This window comes from Molossus molossus, unplaced genomic scaffold, assembly GCF_014108415.1.
Source record: "Molossus molossus isolate mMolMol1 unplaced genomic scaffold, mMolMol1.p scaffold_m16_p_9, whole genome shotgun sequence".
NCBI lineage: Eukaryota > Metazoa > Chordata > Mammalia > Chiroptera > Molossidae > Molossus > Molossus molossus.
In genome coordinates this window covers 48,309,138-48,330,093 of record NW_023425403.1, presented here as the reverse complement: position 1 = coordinate 48,330,093, position 20,956 = coordinate 48,309,138, and positions in this window count along the sequence as shown.

The window sequence follows — 20,956 nt, the reverse complement described above, 5'->3', positions numbered from 1 at the left end:
ATGATAACTCTTATTGTGGACAAGGTCCCTAATTTAAATTCTCGGAGAGGTAAAATTTCTTCTGAGCCAGCAGGGTCTTGATTGCTTTCAGCTCAAAATATTCACAAGTCAACGTGGCACATTTAGGGGCGGCCTGTTCTGAACCCCTACACCAGCACTAGGAATCTTACATAATTTCATGAGAAGTGGGACAGATTCTCTCCTGACCAGATCACCAGGCTCGTTTAGGGGGAGGGCTGGGTGAGACTCAAAGTGATTCATCTGCTTTAGAAAAAGAAAAATATCAGCTTTCTCATATTTGAGTGTTGAGGAGTAACTATCTCATTTGCTACAGAAAAGAGAAAAAGAACTTTTTTTTTTTTTTCTTTCTGAGACTGGAGGAAAGGGCTTAAGGGTGGGGGTGATAGAGCTCAATTTGCCCATAGAGGGCAGGCCTGGAAGGTTAAAATCTTAGCCTTAAGAAATTTAAGACCTGGTGGAAATGTGGCTGAGGTAAGCTAAAGGAATGTGAGGTCAGCTTTTGTAACATCAGTGTAAGCTGAAATTGTATAAGTGTTCAGGATGCTCTATAGAAATGAAGTCTAAGTTTTGCAAAAATACCTAAGAGAAAGAAATAGACCTCCTCTCCCTTCCCCTCATACCTCGCCCTTAGGCATCAGCAGAATGTACCTGATGGTTGCTTTGTGGTGAAAATGTAATTAAATTTGTGTTATTACTTGTCTTCACAACCAATGAGACTGAATGAAATCAATGGATTAAAAGCTTAAATCTGTATTTTGGTTTAAACTTTCTCAGCTCACAGGATATCTCAGTCCTTGGACTTTATCCCAAGGATGGAGAGATTTTATGTCTTTTAAATTAATTGATCTGATGTAGGTTTAAGGATTGTGTGAACAGACTTCTTTTGCGTAAGTTAATGAAAGCAATATTGACCCTGGCTCTGAGGTTCTGAAGAGTGTTAACAGGAGAGTGCAAAGGCCCAAAGCCACAGAGGCCTCATATGAATAATGAGGCCCATTTTACCCACACAAAGGCAAGGAAACATTTTAATCTTTCTCTTGAGTCCAAAAATGAGATCTGATGTTATCTCTTCAAGGCAAAATAATTTCATATGGCCATAAATATGCAAACTATTTTCTTTTTGCTCTAATTAATTGTTGTAGAATGGTGAGCTATTTCTTTCATGACTAGAAAGGTCAAAAGAAGAGTATATTATTATAGAATTAGAAATAATAATATATTTAAAAATATAAATCACATTATGAAATAAAATAGCACCGATAGTATACAAAGCACTAGTCTTTTGTGTTTTTTTTTTTTATCATCTGCAATTAACATGAAATATTTTTGTTATATTCCCTGGCAGAGTGCCTCAGTCAGTTGGAGTTTTGTCCCGTACACCAAAAAAAAGGTTTTGGGTTTGATTCCTGGTAGGGGTGTGTATGGGAGGCCGCTGATGGATGTATCTCTCTCACATTGTCCTGATGTGCCACGGTTGTGGGTCTGATCTCCAGTCAGGGACATACAAGAAACAACCAGTGGATGTATAAACAAGTGGAACAACAAATCCCTCCCCCTTCCTCCCTCCCTTTGTCACTCTTTGAAAAAAAATCAATAAAAACATATCCTCAGGTGAGGATAAAAGAATATTTTTGTTATATGTGTCTTTTTACTTTTGTAAAAATGAAATATTACAGATAAACCTTAAGTAACATTTGACCTCATGCCCTATTCTTGCTCCCACCCCCACTATCATGAGTTTTGTAAGTATCCATCCAATTGCTTATTTATTTTCCTTTTTTTATATATTTATGTATCTACAACCAATATAGAGTACTATATTTTGTGAGTGGGTAATTGCTTTCTATTATATAAATAATGTCATACATATTGACCTACATGGTGATTTTTCCACTCAACATTGTTTTCAAACATATACATGTTCATACAGGTGGATCTAGTTCTTTCTTTCTTTTTTTTTTTATCCTCACTCGAGGATATATATATATATATATATATATATATATTTTTTTTTTTTTGCATTTATCTTCAGCTAGAGCGGGAGGGAGAAAAGGGGAAGAGATAGAGAGAACCATCGATGTGAGAGAGACACATTGAGTGGTCGCCACCCTCACGACCCCAACCCCTGCTGGGGACAAACTGCAACCAAGGTACATGCCCTTAGTGGGAACTGAACCTGGGACTCTCTGGTCCCCAGGTCAACGCTCTAACCGCTGAGCCAAACCAGCCAGGGCTAGTTCATTCTTTTTGACAGCTGTATAGTGAAGTACCTTAGTTTATTCATCAATTTTTCTATTAGTTCAATAACCTTGTCATTAGAAGTAAATGCAATGAACATCCTTATATGTATTTCCTTGTACTGGAAATGAAATTGCGAGGTTGTAGGCTACACATTTTCAACTTTTTAAGAACCTGCCAAAGTCTCTGTATCAGCAATTTTCAACATTTTTCACCTCATAGCACATATAAACTAATTTTAAAAATTCTATGGCACACTAAAAAATATTTTTTACTGATCTGACAACAAAAACAGGTATAATTTTGATTCATTTACAGTGAACAGCTATGAATAGTTATGTTGGTTGTCATTAAAAAAATTTTTTAAAATTGATTTTAGAGAGAGAGGAAAGGAGAGGGAGAGAGAGAAACATTGATGAGAGAGAACATTGATTGGCTACCTCCTGGACTTCCCCCACTGGGGGTTTGGCCCATAACCCGGGCATGTGCCCTGACCAGGAATCAAACCAGAACCTCCCAGTCCGTGAAACAACACACAATCCACTGAGCCACACCGGCCAGGTGGCTGTTGTCATTTTTTTTTTATCCTCAACTGAGGACATTTTTCCATTTTTTTGTTCAGATAGAGTGGGAGGGAGAGAGAGGAAGAGAAAGAGAGGGAAACATAGACGTGAAAGGGACACATCGAGAGGCTGCCACCCGCAAGACCAACCAGGGCCGGGGACAAACTGCAACCGAAGTACGTGCCCTTAGTGGGAACTGAACCTGGGTCTCTCTGAACCGCAGGCCAACGCTCTAACCACTGAGAAAAACCTGCCAGGGCCTGTTGTCATTTTTTAATTTGATAATCTAAGGGAAAAGAGGTCAGTGCCCCTGAGTAAATAGTCAGGTTTTGCATATTTTAAAAATTCTTGCATCACACTGGTTGAAAATTGCTACTCTATATCAATTTACTTTTTTACCAGAGGTATCTTAGACTGTTAGGAACCATTTTCCTCTCTATAAAAATTCTCTACAGCCTTTCCATCATGCTCAAATAAAATCTAAGCCCTTACAATAGCCAACCAAGCTCTACAATAGAGCCCTTTCCCCTCTCTCCAACTTTAACCTCATGTCTGACTGCTCAGTTTCCTTTAGCTATGCTGTTTTTCTTGCTATTTCTTGACATTTCAAGATTGTTCCTGCCTCAGAGTTTTTGCACTTGCTTTTTCGTCAGACTAGAAATATTCTCGGGTCAGATTTTCTCATGGTTTGTCCCGTTGTTTCTTTCAAATCCCTGCTAAAATATTCCCCTGGTGGAAATGCCTTCTTGGACCACTTGCCCCTCCTCCCAATGCCATTCTACCTTTCAATAGCCTTCTTCCTTCATTTTATTTTTATTCCTAGTACTTCTCACTGTGTGACATTATATTACGTATTTTTTGGTTTGTTTATTGCCCCTTTTACTAAAATGTAACCTTTGTAAGGGTAGAGGATTTGCTTCATTTACTACTGTATCTCCATTACCAGAATAGTGTCAGAATAATAAATGCTTACTAATTGTTGAATGAATGAATATAATTCTGGAAAGTCAGGGATGGAGGAATGATATGTGGGTAACAGAGAGATATTAAGCATCTTTTGCTCCCCCTCCTCTTGCCCTATATCTTTGTATTGCAATACATTTTTTCATGTGACAGAAGCAGACAAGAGAGTTGACCCTTGAACTCTGAAAGTCCACTTATATATGGACTTTTTTCACTAAATATACAGTTGGCCCTTTATATCTTATGGTTTCCACATTCACAGATTTAGCCAACTGTGGACGGAAAACAGTATATTGAACCCGCAGGTCAGAATCACAGATGTAGATGGCTGACTGCTTGCATTATTTTATGCCATTTATATAAGGACTTGAGCATCCACAGATTTTGGTATCCACGAGGACTCCTGGAACCAATCGCTCTTGGATACTGAAGGATGACTGATTGTAGTTAAATTTTGGGGGAGTCAAAGGTTATATGCAAAATTTCAACTTCGGAGGGGTTGGTGCCCCTAACCTCCATGTTGTTCAAGGGTTGACTATATTCAGAAAAGACTAGAAATAAGATCTGGAAATATTGGACTCCAAAAATCTACATGAACATTTTCTTTGTTTGAATTAGGTTTAAATCAGGACATTGCTTGACCAGCATGGTGGGGTGAATGACATGTGTTGATAAACTATCCTAAATTTGTGTGTCAGACTGGTCTATGTTTTCATTGAAGTTATCCACAAAAGGCTTTGACCAATGATAAAAGTCCAACGAAGATATATTAGTTAATAATCTCCGAGTAGCAAGTTACTCTACAAATAGTCACTTCACACACATTTACTGTCTCACAGATTCTGTGGGTCAGGAATCTGGGAAGGCGTAGCCAGGTCCTCTGCTTCAGCACCTCTTACCAGCTGCCAGCCAAGTGTTGGTCAGGACGGTAGTTATCTCAAGGCTCCCCTGGAGAAAGTTCCCCTTCCAAGCTCACGAATGTGGTTGTTGGCAGGATTCAGTTCTGTATGGGCTGTTGGCTGGAAGCATCCATTTCATGCTGGCTGTTGGCCAGAGGCTGCCCTCAGTTCCTTGACACAGGGCCTCTCCAACACAGCAACTTGCTTCATTGAAATGAGCAAGACAAGAAAGCAAGAAAGAGTGTAAGCAAGATGGCGGTCATGGGTTTTTGTAAGTGATATCCCATAACTTTTGCCATATTCGTCTCACTAGAAGAAAGTCACTAGTTCTACAAGAAGAAGAAATTGTACAAGGGAATGAATACCAGCAGGCAGGATATTTGGAACCATTCTGAAAGCTGCTAACCACAGAAGGAACACAAGATAAGGAAATATATGGATAGAGTGAATGAAAGTGGCTGAATCAGTAATATTCATTCATTTGCCCGGACTCTTCCATCAGATACTTCACTTCTATACCCTAGTACATAAGAAAATAGTATGCAAAGAAGACAAAAGAAGCCAGAAATATTATTCTGATGCTTCTTCCTATATCTGAGGCTGCGGCACTAATAGGGACTCAGCAATGCCAGGACCTGGGGCTTCTCTGTACACTTAGACCAACTCAAAGTCCAATGGTAGTTGAGTGTGGCCGGTAGGTACTGAGGAATGAGCCGTTTAGGAAGTTCAAAGTGAAACATGAGGCAGGTCAGATTCCACTGTCAGTTGCCCTTTGAATTGGACTCCATCATTAATCTGCCATTTTCAGAGTCCCATTAAACAATAGACTTCAAAAGTGATACTCACACAGTCTTAAATCTGCTGAGCTATTCTCATACTCAGCTGAGCTCATTTCAGAGCATTCAAACTGTACCACAATTAGCTGCTGACACTATCCTAAAATAATATAAAGCCAGGCCAGTAATTATACACTAGAAGAAACTATGTATAGAAAAGCTCATTAACGTGTGGGGCTGTGCAAGCTTCCAAAATGGGAACATTTCAAACAGGATGGTAGTGCTCATATTGGTATGGGTGAAAATCCAACTGCAAATCAGCTAAATATTTAACAACATCCTGCACCAAACAGGTCTTCAGGGTTTACAGGTCAAGATTAAAAGGGTCAGGTCTTTCCCACGTTTACCTGTAGGTGGCACTGTAATAGTAGTCAAGGGAAGACCTACATTGGCTTAGCAGCTGTTATAAAAACGACCATAGTCATCCATCAGGTTTGCGTTGTCATTGTCATCATTGTCATTATTTTTGCTGTCATTATTTTCATCATTTATTTATGAACTAATTGCATGTGGTGTACTTCTATATCTCATTTCCTTCTATTCTGTAACCACAAACTTCCACTCCAAGGAAAGCTAATCTCACACATCTGTGCAAATGGCTTTGGGATTTCTACCTATGGGCCTTTGCTCCTGTGATGTTGCTTGGCTGGGAGATCCTATAACCCACCTTATTATAACCCCATCTTATTTTTAGGGGGTGTACTGCATGAATTACCACCACTCTATTCAGGTTCCCAAGATACAGCTCAGGCAGGGCTTCTGTCAACTATGCAATCTTTGCCTGACTAAGGTTTGTCCTGCTTCCCTGCCACTTGTAAGACCTTGGTTTCTCCCGTCTGAAGTTGCGTCTAAATTATGTCTTGAGCAACTGTCTCCTGGGCTTCCTTTAGTTTACAACCAACACTTTACCCAACTCTCCAGAGTGTGAAGAAGCTCCTGACCGCCTTTGCCCACTCTCCGGTTACCCGCCCCTCTCTGTACACAGAGTGTTTTCCCCCGCCACTCTCTTGACTGTGCTGTGAGCCCCTAGAATTCAGGGGCATTGTCCTATTTTTGTTATATCCCTCAAGTTGGACACATACTAAGTTCTCAATATGTATTTGTTGAATGAATGAGTAAAAGAAAGAGCAGATTAAGTAAAAAGCCCCAAATGTGCTTTCTTAAAGTCAGGGATACAGAGAGGAAGATAAATTTCCAATCTTTCTCTCACTAAAAATGTTTGTCTTGCCCTGGCCAGGTTGCTTAGTTGGTTGGAGCTTCACCCTGTACACCAAAAGGTTGTGGATTCGATCTCTGGTTGGGGTGCATACAGGAGGCAACCGATCATTGCTTCTCTCTCACATCCATGTTTCTCTCTCTCTCTCTCTCTCTCTCTCTCTCTCTCTCATGCTCTCTAAATCAATAAACATAACCACTAGTGAGGATTAAAAAACAAGTTTTTTCATTAACCTTGGGGGATCTGTCCAATTTTGAGGGAAGAAGAGAAAAACTATAAGAAAGCCTCTTTTTTTTTTTTTTTTTTTTTTTGAGGAAAGAGTGTAATATTATGTTCTCTTGAGATTGGCATGCTGGATATTATCCATCAGAAATTCCCACCCTCACCCTGGCCAGTGTGGCTCAGTAGGTTGAGCATTGTTCAGTGCACTGAAGGGTTGCTGGTTTGATTCCTAGTCAGGACACATGCCCAGGTTTTGGGCTTTCTCCCTTGTGGGGGGCGTGTGGGAGGCAACTGATTAAGGTTTTTCTCTCTAAAAATCAATTTTAAAAAAAGAAATAAATTTTCACCCTCTTCTTTGTTGACAGAGTCCTGAATTTGTGGCTCTCACCCAGTCCCAGAGGTAAATCATGATGAATTTAAGTGAGTCTCAAATACATTGCTAGGGAATACTTTAGGCCAGAATTCTTGTTAATGAGATCTGAGCGTATCCTATTTGGAGATTTTGGGAAAGATTTTCCTCACTGTAACAAAGAAAACCATGGGGGTAAATGCTCTTATCCTTGACTAGATGCTGTTGGGTTGATGATCCAAATCATGCTTGGAAATTCTGTAACCACTCTGCACCAAATGTGAAGGATGCTCCTATGTTATTTCACTCCAGCCTAAGACACCTTCATCAGGGTCAGACCCCAAGAAATCTCAAAGAAGACCTTGATCTGGTACATCTGATGGTCATATAATTCGCCGAATCTGCTCCATAGATCGAAGATTTGGTGATAGATCTCCATGACAGCAAAATATTCTCTCATTCACGATGGCTGCTGTTGGTAAACAGTTTTCCATAGTTTAATGTTGTATTTTCTTTTACATTCATCATAAAATTAATAAATTCTATTGATTCCCAGAATATCTACAGTCATCCTGTGGCTCAGAGATAAGACCGTGTGGTCATGCCAGTGAAGAGGAGAGGCTCTGGCTGTTGAGGACATGGTGGAATCATAGATTTACATAGCTTCAACATGGTCTTTCTTCTGGATTTACTATAAAATAATAAATTCCGTATTTAAACTTCTGCTAGTTGGGTCTGCTCTTTCTTACAGCTAAAAGTTTCACAATTGACACGCCTCTTTCTGTAGTGTTTTCTTGTGGAACATGCTGGATTTCTTCCTTTACCCTTCTAGATGCATCTTCTACTCTTTTTCATCTTGCTTTCTGCTCTGAAAGGCTGACCTATATCAACTATCTTTTTGAGTTTGCGAATTATATGCCAACATATTTTCCCCTCCAAATATTTGATATTTGAGGCTTCTTGTCAACTATCATGTTACCTGTAGTTTCCTTTTTAACTTTTTCCCAGGCTGAATCCAAATTTTGTGACTTATAATTTGATTCCATGTACCAGTCTGGGTCCAAACAAGACACAGATGGCTTACTCAAATTTGAGTAATTCAGGAAAGTTTTCTTACAAAAGGTGTGGGCAGTGTGGTGGCAACCACAAAGTTAGTCAGCAAATTAGTCAATCAGATGCTCTGCTTGAATCCAACTTAAGCAGATTCAAATCCAAATTCAGTTAGGAGCATAGTTCTTCCCAGAGTGTTGTTGGATCAAATGTTGCCCATAACTCTTCTTGGCCAAATTCTTCTCTTTCTTCTAGAAGGATTTCAAGTTATACTTTTTCTGGAAAATTTCCTTGTTAATTAACTAACACTTCCTGAGCCTTTATGTTGAGTTATACTACATGTCATGAATGCTCAACACATACTGTAGTTCCTGGGGAATAGAGAACATACCTGATACTTATAAAACCTATCATTTAACTGAGTAATACCATCATTATAGCATTTATCATTCTTTAGTATGATTACTTTTATCGTGGAAAAATATGCGTAACATAAAATCAATCATTTTAAATGTGTTGTTCAGTGACACTAAGCACATTCATCTTGTTATGCAATCATCATTGCCATCCATCTCCAAGAGTTTGTCATCCTCCCAAACTGAAACTCTGTATCCGTTAAACACTAACACCCCATTTCCTGCTCTCCCTTGCTACCATTCTACTACTGTCTATTTTACTTTCTCTATGAATTTGACTATTCTAGGTACCTCATATAAGTGGAATCACAGAATGTTTATCCTCTTGTGTCTGTCTTATTTCACTTAGCATAATGTCTTCAAAGTTCATCCATGTGGTAGCATGTGTCAGAATTTCTTTTTTCTTAAAGGCTGAGTGACATTCCTTTGTATCAATATATCACATTTTGTTTATCCATTCATCCACTGGTGAACATTTTATTATGACTATTTTTTTTTTTTTTTTTAATCCTCACCCGAGGACATTTTTTCATTTTTTTTTTTTTGTTCAGGTAGAGTGCGAGGGAGAGAGAGGAACAGAGAGAGAGAGAGAGAAACATTGATGTGAAAGGAACACATCGAGTGGCTGCCACCCGCACGACCGACCAGGGCCGGGGACAAACTGCAACCGAGGTACATGCCCTTAGCGGGAACCGAACCCGGGTCTCTCAGGACCGCAGGCCGACGCTCTAACCGCTGAGCCAAACCGGCCAGGGCTATTATGACTATATTTTAAAACAACCTTCCTTATTGAAATATAACAAACAAATAGAAAAGTGCCCCAAAGTATGCAAGTTGGGGAATTTTCATAAAGTAAAAAAACCCATGTAATTACCACTCAGGTTTCGAAACAGAACGTTATCAGTAGCCTAGAAGCCCACTTGAGTCCCTGTCAGTCACTGCCGAAACCTAAGCACTGCCCGCCCTCGTCTCCACAGGCTACTTTTGCCTAATTTTGAATTACTGGAATTTACAGTGTGAAGTCCTTTGTCTGACTTCTCTTGCTCAACATTACATTTATTAGATGTAGCCATGTTGTGTGTGTAGCAGTAGTTTGTTCATTTATATCACTATTTCATTGCCGTATGCCATTATTTGCATACAATACAATTGTATTGGTCTAGTCTACTATTGATAGACTTTGGGTTATTTCTAGTTGTTTTAGATTGAATAATATGATTATAAACACTTTGTACCTGGCTTTCAATGCACACTTTGTATTTCTGTTGAGTGTATATATATATATATATATATATATATATATATATAAACAAATCAGTCCCTCCCTCCACCAAACAAAGCAAAACCATGGAATTTCAGGAGCATAGGGGATGTGTAAGTTCAAGCTTAGTAAATACCGACAAGTTTTTCATTTTATACTCCCATCAGCAGCATATAAGAATTTTGGTTTCTCTATATATTCACCAATATTTGAAATTGACGGCCTTTTACATTTTAATTATTGGTATAAGCCATATTTCAGTGTGGTTTTATTTGCTTTCCTCAATGACTAACAATGTGGAATACCTTTTTATATCTTTATTGGCTATTTTAGATGTGCTCTTCCTGTTAAAGTTATTTTTAAGCCATTTGTTTAGTAGTAGGCACTTAAAAAATTGATAAACTTATTTTTAAAGTGGTTTAGATTTACAGAAAACTTGAGCAGATGGTACAGAGTTCCCATCTCCCCACTTCTCCCTGTTACTAACCTCTTACATTATGGCACATCTATTGCAATTTATGAACGATGTTGATACATTAATATTAACTAAAGTCTGTGCTTTATTCAGATTTCCTCACTTAATCTAATGATCCCTTTCTGCTCCAGTATCGCACCCAGGATACCACAGTACCATTTACTCATACTGTCTCCTTTGATGCCTCTTACTTGTGGCAGTTTCTTAGATTTTTACTGCCTTTGATGACCTTGACAGTTTTGAAGAGTAATGATTTTTTTTGACTGATGATATGTTGTAGGATGCTTCTTTATTGGAATTTATCTGATATTTTTCTCACGGTTATACTGGGGTATGTGTCTTGGGAAGAAGATCAGAAATAAAGCACCATTTTCATCACATTATATCAAAGGTACCTACTAATCAATGTGATTTATGACTATTGGTGCTGACCTTGGTTATCTGGATGAAGGATTTTTACTGTAAAGTTTCTCTTTTCCCTCCTTTTCCCCCTTATTGTTATCTTTGGAAAGAAGTTAAGGAATGGAGAGTTCTGAAGTTAATTTTTAAATTATTGCAGAGACACTGCTGTGGCATCTGGTCAGCTCTCATGATTTTCCATTCCCTGGGAACTTCCTTCCTCAAAATCCATAAAGGTAGCCTCCCCACCCCATCCTTTTAATCAACTTCTCCCTTAAGGAGCCAGATTTGTTCTGTGAAATTCTGTCTCTTGGCTACAGAGACAACAGTGTTCCTTCCCCAACTGCTTGGAACTTGAGGGTAAGTCAGACTCTCAGCATGCCCAAACTCAATTAATGCTATTTAATAACATTCTTCACTTGATAATAATTATGTAAACAGCCTAGCTCAAGTGCTTTCAACATTGTCTACTGCCTGTCTAGCATCCATTCCTTCTTCCCTCCTTTATCACAAAAACCCAATTTTATTTCTAATAGATTTCTCTTATTTAACCCATGTGCCCCAAGGAACTCTACCTCCAGCTCCCAGAGTGGGCCTAATTGCTCCAAGAGTAATCCCTTCTTTCTGTGATAGGTTCAGGAACAATGAGATATGTGGAAAGTTGGCTAGGGCCTCCTGGAGAGTTCAGTTTTGCTCTTTTTGGTGTAGCTTTAAAGGGACCCTCTCTCCCTCTGGATGTTGTCATATGTAGCCTGGAACCGTTACACACATCTTCATTCCAGCCCACAGAGGCAGCCAGAATGTAGAGGAGGGCAACCTAGAGAATGTCAGAGATGGAGCAAGAACCATGCTGATGCCTACCCTTTCTCTAGACCAGTGCTGCTCAAAATATAGGGTGAGCTGTTTGGTGCCATTCTGCAATGACACAAACATAGAAATTGAGAGTAAGTGTTTTAGAAAATATTACAGTGATTTGACATTGCTGGGCATCTAAGTGTGTGACCAGTGGACTTGTGTAGTGGAGTAGGCTATGGGCCAGTTTGAATGTTGTGCAACGAAGGGATGAGCTGAAAGTGGTGCAAACTGTGTGTGTCTTGTGCTTTAGGGCCATCCAGCAATCTGAACTGGATTGAACGTAACAAACACAATGCAACAACGGCGATTGTCCCTCACCACAGATAGTCTGAGAAGCACTACTCTAAACTCAATAATTATGTGAGTCATTTAATATCCTTATTGTTTAAGACAATATGGATTCTATTTTCTCCAATTCACATCCAAAAGCATTCGAACTGATACAGTGATTGAATCCTATAAAAAGATAAGAGAGTGTCAGGCCGGTGTGGCTCAGTGGTTGAGCATTGACCCATGCATGAAGAGGTCACAGGTTTGATTCCTGGTCAGGGCACATGCCCTGGTTGTGGGCCTGATCCTTAGAGGGGCCATGCAGGAGGCGTTCAATCGATGTCCTCTCTCATCGACGTTTCTCTCTCTCTCTCCCTTCCCTTCCTCTCTTTCTAAAATCAATAAAGGAAAAATAAAAAGACAAGAGACCACATAGTCACTTTTTCTAGGGTATACATGTTGTTAAATAAGTGTATTCGTGTGTGTGTGTGTGTGTGTGTGTATTTTCCCTAGTTATGAGTTTGAATAGCCATTTCTCAATGTTAGAGACTGCAAAAATTTCACAAAAAGAATACTTTCTTTTTGGTGTCTTTTGCCAGCTGCTGGCATTTCCCAGCCCTGGTTCTGTGATTTGAATGTGATACCATCATAAAACACATGGGAGAGATTGTAGAAGAATAAAAAGTCCATTTACATCTCCAGGGAGAACTAATGAGAGGAAGGAGAGTTGACTGCATGCTGTTTTGAGAATATGTTTTCACCTTTGCATTTCAAAACTTTTCTAATATTGGGAAAACATCAGTGTAATTTCTATAACATTTTTCTGTCACAGGCTTTAAGAAGTTATCCAAAATATCTTGTAAAAACATTACCTAAAGAGCTTTGCTATTACTATTTATTTTACTAGTGACATGAACTAAGTAAGGAAAGTGCTATAATGAAATGAATGTTGTGTGCATGTGTATAGGATACATGCATTTGTTAATAGATGTAAAGCGTACTTTTGTGACTATTTTCTTTTGATATTATTTTTATCCCAAAGGAATGTTTTCAGAGAATCAGATTATTATTCACATAGGAAGTGACTGTTTCAATTTACCATTTCAAAGATGATCTTTAAGCTAGTGATCTGGGGAAAATTGCTGTATAAAATTAAAATGTTTAAGTGTTGTTGCAATAGTGATGAAATGTGTACATCTTTTTAGCCTTGATGAAATGAAGCCGCACGACAATTGATTTATCATATGCACTGCCATGGCCATTAAGAGCTCTGGAAGTAGTTCTGGTGTTGAAGGATGAGGCAGATGGGGTGTTCTAAAGAACAACTAGAGAATTTATTGTGGCTTCAAAGCTGGTTACTATTATAAGGGAGAAAACTGGGCAATAGTGAGCTGCAGCAGAAGGGACGGCCTCAACATCTGAGCCTGATATATTATTTTAAGAACTTTCTTCCAAAGCCAAGTCCTCATTGCTCTGCATAAAGTAGAAAGCACATTTTATTTGTAGGACTTCCTTCCTTGAAAATGGAGAAAATTAGTGCACTATCCCTCTGGGGAGCACACAGGAACCATTCCCTTCCTCCTCTTCTTCCCCCAAGGCGAGTCACCTGTGCCTTTCTTTCTCCTAAACTCCAAGGGCCCCTCCTCTGTGTCTGTAACTTGTTTCCTGAGCCCACACAGCCCAGTTGGCTCACTTCTACTACCTCTCTAACTTTAAAAAATAAACTTTCGCATAATTTCAAAGGAAAAGAAATGGTGAAAACTGATTGCAGAAACATGGAATAAAAAGTGATGGAGCTTTGATTCAACGATACAGAAAACATGACATGATTGTCATGTACCTTGCTGGCATAGCCCTCTCTCTCTATGAGTGCTATTTCTGAACTGGTCTTCTGGTTCCATAATTTTAATTCAGTTGCATGATGGAGACAATACTCACCAAATGTTTCATGGGCTCTCCCAGTTCTCATCTCCCTTGTGAGTGAATTGGGGCCACGTGTCTAGATTAGTCCACTCGGCCATGAGCAAGGCAGACTCTTCATGTGTGTCTGGTTCAAGGCCATTAAAAAACAAGTCTAGCCCTGGCCAGTTTGGTTCAGCGGTTAGAGTGTCAGCCTGCGGTCCTGAGAGACCCGGGTTCGGTTCCCGCTAAGGGCGCGTACCTCGGTTGCAGTTTGTCCCTGCCCCTGGTCGGTTGTGCGGGTGGCAGCCACTCGATGTGTTCCTTTCACATCGATGTTTCTCTCTCTCTCTGTTCCTCTCTCTCCCTCCCACTCTACCTGAACAAAAAATAAAAATAAAAAAATAAAAAACAAGTCTAGGTTTAAACATATAAAAGATGCTCAAATATCATTAATTGTCAGGAAAATGCCAATCAAAACCACAATGAAATACCACCCCACACCAGTCAGAATGGCTATTATCAAAAAATAAACTAATAACAAGTGTTGGTGAAGATGTGGAGAAAAGAGGACCCCTGTGCACTGTTTTTTTCTTCAAAAACAAACAAACAAACAAAACTAGAACTACCATATGATCCAGCAATTCCCCTTGTGGATATTTATAAAAAACAAAACAAAACAAAAAAACCACGCTAATTCAAAAAACTGTATGCATCCCCATGTTCATTGCAGCTAAGATATGAAAGCATCGATCCTCAATTAAAAAGAGAATAAGATCTTGCCATTTGTGAATACATGAATGGAACTAGAGGGTCTTATGCTAAGTGAAATAAATTAGACAGAGAAAGACAAATACTGCATGATTTCACTTATATGTGGAATCTAAAAATACTAAACTAATAAACAAACAAAACGAAACAAAACAGAAACAGACTCACACAGAGACCAAACTGATAGTTACTAGAGGGGAGGGGTGTAAGGAAATGGGTGTAAAAGGTGAAGGAGAATTAGTTTTGTAAACTCCCAGTTAAAAAATAGTCACAGGGATGTAAAGTGCAGCATAGGAGATATAGTCAATAGTATTGTGATAACTATGTATGGTGCCACGTGGGTACTGGAAATATCAGGGGGCATCATACTTTGTAATGTATATGATTGTCTAACCACTATGCTGGACCCCTGAAACTAATACAAAATAATATTGAATGCAAACTGTAGTTGAAAAAATAAAAATAAATAAAGTGAAGCCAGAAAAAATAAAGTAAAATAAATAAGCCACAGGGATGTAGTGTACAGCACAGGGAATATAGTCAATAATATCACAATAACTTTGCACAGTGACAAATGCTTACTAGACCCACTATGGTAATCACATTGTAGGGTATATAAACCTTGAATCACTATGTTGTAGACCTGAAATAATATAATATTATATGCCAACTATACTTTAACCAAAAATAATTTAAAAAGAAGTCTAGCCTTGGCTGGGTGGCTAAATTGGTTGGAGAGTCATTCCATACACCAAAAGGTTACAGATTAAATTCCCAGTCAGGGCACATTCCTAGGTTGCAGGTTCCATTCCTGGTCAGAGATGCATGCGGGAGGTGACTGATCGATGTTTCATACATCGAAGTTTCTTTTTCTCTCTGCCTCCCCCGCCCCTCAAATCAATAAAATATCCTGAGGTGAAGATTAAAAAAAGTAATAAATCTAGGTTTTTATAATCTTCTCCCCTTTTGTTGGTGACTTTTTTTTGACATGGGGCAGGCACAGATTGAAGCAACTTTTATCTCTGAGTCACCATATCAAGAACCTGCATTAGACATGTTATTAATAAGAAAGACACTTTTGTCTTGATAGGTCATTGAAATTTCAGCATTTGTTACTGTAGTACAGGCTGGTGTTATGATGACTCTTATAAGAAGTCTTACAACAATGGTGAAATTGGGACAAGACTAAACCATTTGCCACATGTAGTGTTGAGATAATCCTAGAAACAGGGTTCATGGTGGAGTTCCTGGGGTTCTCCTTGGGCATTGCTCATTTGCCTACTTACTGTTATTTCATGAGCAGAATTGTCCTAGGACTTTGATAGTGTAAACAACAACAACAACAACAAAATTCTTAGCTTTAAGCCAATTTAGTTCAAGGATGAATAACATATACTTCCTCCTCTCAATAAACTTGGAGTCTGGTAGGAGAGATGGAATGAACACCGGGTAACTAAAATAAAAAGGTAGAGCAATAAAGAACATTTCACAGAGGTGGGCGAATTATAGGTTATACATTGTAACTTAGCTAGAGAAGACAGGTCACCTACATTAACTCAATTAAAAAACAACAACCACGTAGCCATAAGTATTCATGTACGAGTTTGTGTGTATTCTAGGATATAGTACTATCTGAATTTAGAGAGTAAAAAGATTGAGACTGCATTTTTTTGAATTAATATTTTTATGTACAGAAAAGTTAACGTTATACTTTTTATATGGGTTTAGTGGCACGACCTTTAGCTTTTGCTCTTCCAGCTGAGAGTCACAGATTTTTGGACCTTGGATGTTGCCTCCCAGTGATGGTGGATCTCATCGTACCTGTTATTGTAACTGGTCTTGATAACTTCCAACAGCTTAGCTTTGTCTTCCAAGTTCACCTGTGTGAAGGCAATGGTGGTGTAGGTCTTTCTGTGAACAAGAACATCTCAGTCTGGCCTTTCCCTTGGCTATGAACTAGGGAATTCCCATTTTATAGCATAGGTTGGACTGAAGGACAACTAGCTCAATGGGATGAATGTGTGTGTAATCACCACCAGCTGAGCCTGCTTGTTCTCCACAGGTCCTAACAGCACAAATACCTGCTCAAAGGACAGGTGGTCTCAGGGGGAACATCACCTTTGCTGACATCTTTCTTCTAGCCTAGGACAGCAGCTTCTGTTTATTTTGCTTTGTCTCTGGGGTGCACTGTGGGCCAGCTTAAGCAATTAAGTAGCTGTTTGACCTTTGACCCCCCCCCACAAGACCTGGGAAAACGGGTTAACTGGGCACTTTCAGGCCCTTACAGTGGAGAGCCTTTGCCACTGACAAAGCTGATGACAGAGGTGGCTATGCATCCCATTTTGTAGGTCTTTCTGGAAATGATAATTTGCTTTTGATTGAAATTTTATTGTAATCCTCACCTGAAGATATGTTTTTATTGATTTCAGAGAGAGAGAGAGAGAGAGAGAGAGAGAGAGAAACATTGATGTGAGAGAGAAACATCAATTGGTTGCCTCCCATACGTACCCTGACCAGGGATTGAAACTGCAACCTACGTATGACCGGGAATTGGACCCACCACCTTTCGATGTACAGGACAATGCTCCAACCAACTAAGCCACACTGTCCAGTGCTGATGGAATATTTTAAAATACTTTTATAGCATTTAAAATTTTGGTCAAGATAATATAGGTATATGTTTAAAATCAACAAGTCTGTGTCATCAGGCCACTTACCACCCTAAATCCCATCATGGTTTATATATATATACAGGGTTTTTCCAAATTATTTTCATAGAAATAAATCTGACCACTAAAGGGCAGTCTCAGCCTATACTTCTAGAATTCAGCAAATGTAAATATGACCACAATATTCAATTTTTCCCCCATAGTGGAGACTTACCATTTTTTAAAATTAAAGAACTGTATCAAATCAATTTCTATCTCTTTTCTTTTGGTAAGAAGAAATTAATTTTTCATATGCTATAAAGATGGTACGAAATCTTTTTGTTCTTTCTTCAGTTAAGGTATGATATTGGCAATAGTGTGAAAATTATTCTCAGGGTTCCGTAAATAATTATACTAAAAGACATGTAGTCTTTGGTCTCTCTGTTTTAGCTGTGCTGCTTTCTCTTACCTGACATTTTATTAATCTACAAATGAAGTGATTGAATGGAATAAAAATTGGGGTAGTAGATTATCATCTACTATCTGATATAATTTTCATAAGAAATTATTATTCTAAGATCATTTTAATTGTCCTATTATAATATACATGTACACTGAATGCTCTTTTTTATCACATTTTCTTCTGGGAAAGATAAACAAGGCAGCCTATAGTGAAATAAGAAACTGGCTGTTGGGAGGTTGGGAAAGTTCTGGTGAAATGCCAAGTGCTGAACTGTAGGTTTTCAAAATGATTTTTGAGCCTACAGGTATTGGGAAAATATCATATATGATGTGCTTCATGTCATTGCTTCAAACAGTGCACTAGGTCAGCTGCCTAGGTGGTGTCTAGAAAAAGCCCATGGAAACAGGTGCTGTATAAATCTCTTCTTCGGGCCAGATGCCTTTAGCTGTGTTAGAGGCTCTGCAGGGTTGAATATCATCAATCCCATTCCTTGATTACCCTCTCTTAGTTTCCTGGTCTTTTAAGATTGTGGTCATAGTTATCAAAAGATCTGATTTTTTTCACTTTGGACATTCTAAATTAATCTAGTACTGATATATCCATGGTAACCTTGGGGACTGTTTTGAACAAAGCAACTCTTGTTCCCAAGGGGTGTAGGCCTAGATCCCTTTAGCAGTAAATCAGTATGGAATTCTAATTTTTGTAATCATTCCAATTCTGGTTCCTATGGTGAACAAACTGAATGCACAGGCTGTGGGAAGCGGGCAGTGAGCACAGTGGGAGGGACAGGGAGACTTCTAGACCTGAGGGATGCTAGGTAGAAGAGTGTGGGAGGAAGGCTGGGAAGCATGAGCCCCCCGAGAGGTGAAGAAAAAGCTCCCCCAGTCTTCTTTTTTCAAATGGGGAAAATGCATTTCATTAGAACTAGTAGTAGCTGTGTTCTTTAACTTGTAAACAAATTACGTGATGTAGAGTTGAATTTGCTAAAGAAATGGTGAATTTATTTATATGCAACAAAGAAAGGCTTTTGGAACCATTCTAGTTTGCAGTAAGTAGTAATGGGGGATGTCACTGCAGTCAGGAGGTGACCCAGCCATCAGACAACTGCAAAAGATAGGCCTCTCTCCTCTTCCCTCCCCCTCCCTGAAATGGAGGGGTGCAGGGAGGTGGCGGCGTGGATTCTGAAGGAGATTCTGGGATCCAAGAACATTCAGGGTTGACCCTGAAGGGGCATGTTCTGAGTGCACAGGGGAAGGATTTCTGTAGACAGGCCTCTTGCCACATCTGCAAAGCTACCTACACTGCCCAGATAAGCTACTTGGAGTTTGATGTGTCTCTTTGGAATTCCATTAAACATACATTTTTCTAGGAGAGACAAAGCCCAAGACCACTAAGGTATATCAATGACTTGAATTAAATTGTCAGAAACTTTAATTTTTAGAATTTATGTTTCAGTATACAGTATATACTCAAAAGTTAGAAGTTATATGGGAAAATGTTTTCAAGGAAAGAGATCTCATTAACCATAAAGGAATCTACAAACACATCTGGTGCATAAGCTAGTCTAGGCTGGACTACCATGTCAGGTATTATAAATATCCCCCACAATGCCCAAATGTGTATGGGTGCTAGCAGGATTTTGTTCATAAACTCTTATGGCCCAAATGAGACGCAGAAAATCCTTAATCTTTTTACAAGTGAACAAACTATAGCTTGGAAGGGCCAGAGAGGAAAAGATTGTCCAATGTTATAAAATAAAATGAAAAACTATATTAAAATAGACTTAACTGCATTATGCTTTGCACAATAGTTTAAAAATGGCCAATTGTTTTTGGTTCAGATATGTATTCCCACTGAATACATCAAGAAATGCTGCAAACTAAAAAAAAAAATTCAAGAGGAAAAAGATAGAAAGGTCAAGCAGATTATACCTTGAATTTTTGTCTGATTTCAATTTTTTGTTGTTGATTCACTGATTTTTATTGAGAGTGGAAGGGAGGTGGGAGAGAGAAAAACATTGATGTGAGAGAGACACATCCATCAGCCCCCCACCCCCCACCCCCTGACGGAGACCAGAGATTGAACACCTGCAAGTCTTTGGTGCATGGCTGACACCCCAACCATTGGGCAACACTGGTCAGGCTGTCTGATTTTAATTTTTAAAAAACTTAATGAAGACTTTTGGTCAACATGGAGGCATAGGTAGATGTGGTACTCACCTTCTCCCACAACCACATTAGAATTACAACTAAACCACAGAACAACCATCATTCAGAACTGCCTGAAATTGAGCTGAATGGAAGTCTTACAACTAGGAGATTAAAGAAGAAGCCACATCTAGACGGGTAGGAGGGGCAAAGGTGCAAATGGGCTGGTCCCGCACCCACATGTGGTGGATGAAAATCAGGAGGGCTACCTCAGCTAGGAAGGTCCTCCCTGAGGAGTGAGGGGTCCCAGTCCCACACTAGGCCCCCCAGCTCAGGGTGCAAGTGTCAGGAAGAGAAGTCCCCATAACTTCTGGCTGAAAAAAACCCAGCGGGAATTGAGACTGAGGGAGGCTGAGGGAGGCTAAGGCTTCTAGAGTCCCAGGCAGTTCCTCTTAATGGGTCCACATACAGACTTCCTTGAACTCCCTCCCTGCAGGCTCCAGCATGGGGGAGGCAGCTTGAAAGACACCAGAGACATATGGGGAAGAACTTAGTTGTTCAGCATTGAAGTGAGAGTTGGAGGGGTACCTTTCCCCTGGACACGTGCTGGTGGAGGTTGTAGTTACTTTGGTGAGCCCTTCCCACATGGGGCCAGCAGTTGGCCACCATATCTGGGACTCCAGCAACCTGGCTCACACTGTTTGCTCCACCCTGGTGATTCCCTGAGAACCTACCCCACCCAACTTTTGGGTCCACCCAAGCTATTTCCAGTTGTTTTACCATAGGATTGGCCTGTCTTGGCTCCTGCGTCAGATTTTCCTAAGTTCTCTCAAACAAGCAGCATCTGGCCTCAGTGAGCCCCATACCTTTCACTAAGTGGCCCCAGGCCTGGCACTAGAAGCAGTCAACCTTGGTTCACAGCTGAGCTTTGCCTGGGCACCTCCAAAACCAGCACAAGAAGCAACCATCTGCAGATTGCTTTGTAGCTTATGCCT